This window comes from Amblyomma maculatum, chromosome 5, assembly GCF_055883805.1.
Source record: "Amblyomma maculatum isolate TAMU_Amacu chromosome 5, ASM5588380v1, whole genome shotgun sequence".
Taxonomy (NCBI): Eukaryota; Metazoa; Arthropoda; class Arachnida; order Ixodida; family Ixodidae; genus Amblyomma; species Amblyomma maculatum.
This window is the reverse complement of record NC_139348.1, coordinates 127718408-127718640: the sequence shown is the minus strand read 5'-3', so window position 1 is coordinate 127718640 and position 233 is coordinate 127718408.

Genomic DNA, 233 nt, shown 5'->3' with positions numbered 1-233 from the left:
GGCGCGCGTTGATCGCGAAAACCTCGATCGGATCGGTGAGAGAAGCTCTTCTCTCGTCGAACAAGTTTCCCTCGAACTTCTAGTTTTTTTATAAGGAAAGTGGCCAGGTAGTTATGCGAACAGTAGCATTGCACCCAAGGTAAGCACAGCGCGCAAAGCTGCGGCCAGGATAGCGCGGGAAATGCTTGCGCTTCGATTCGTACTCACGTCATCTGAAAAGGCGCGCAGAGGTT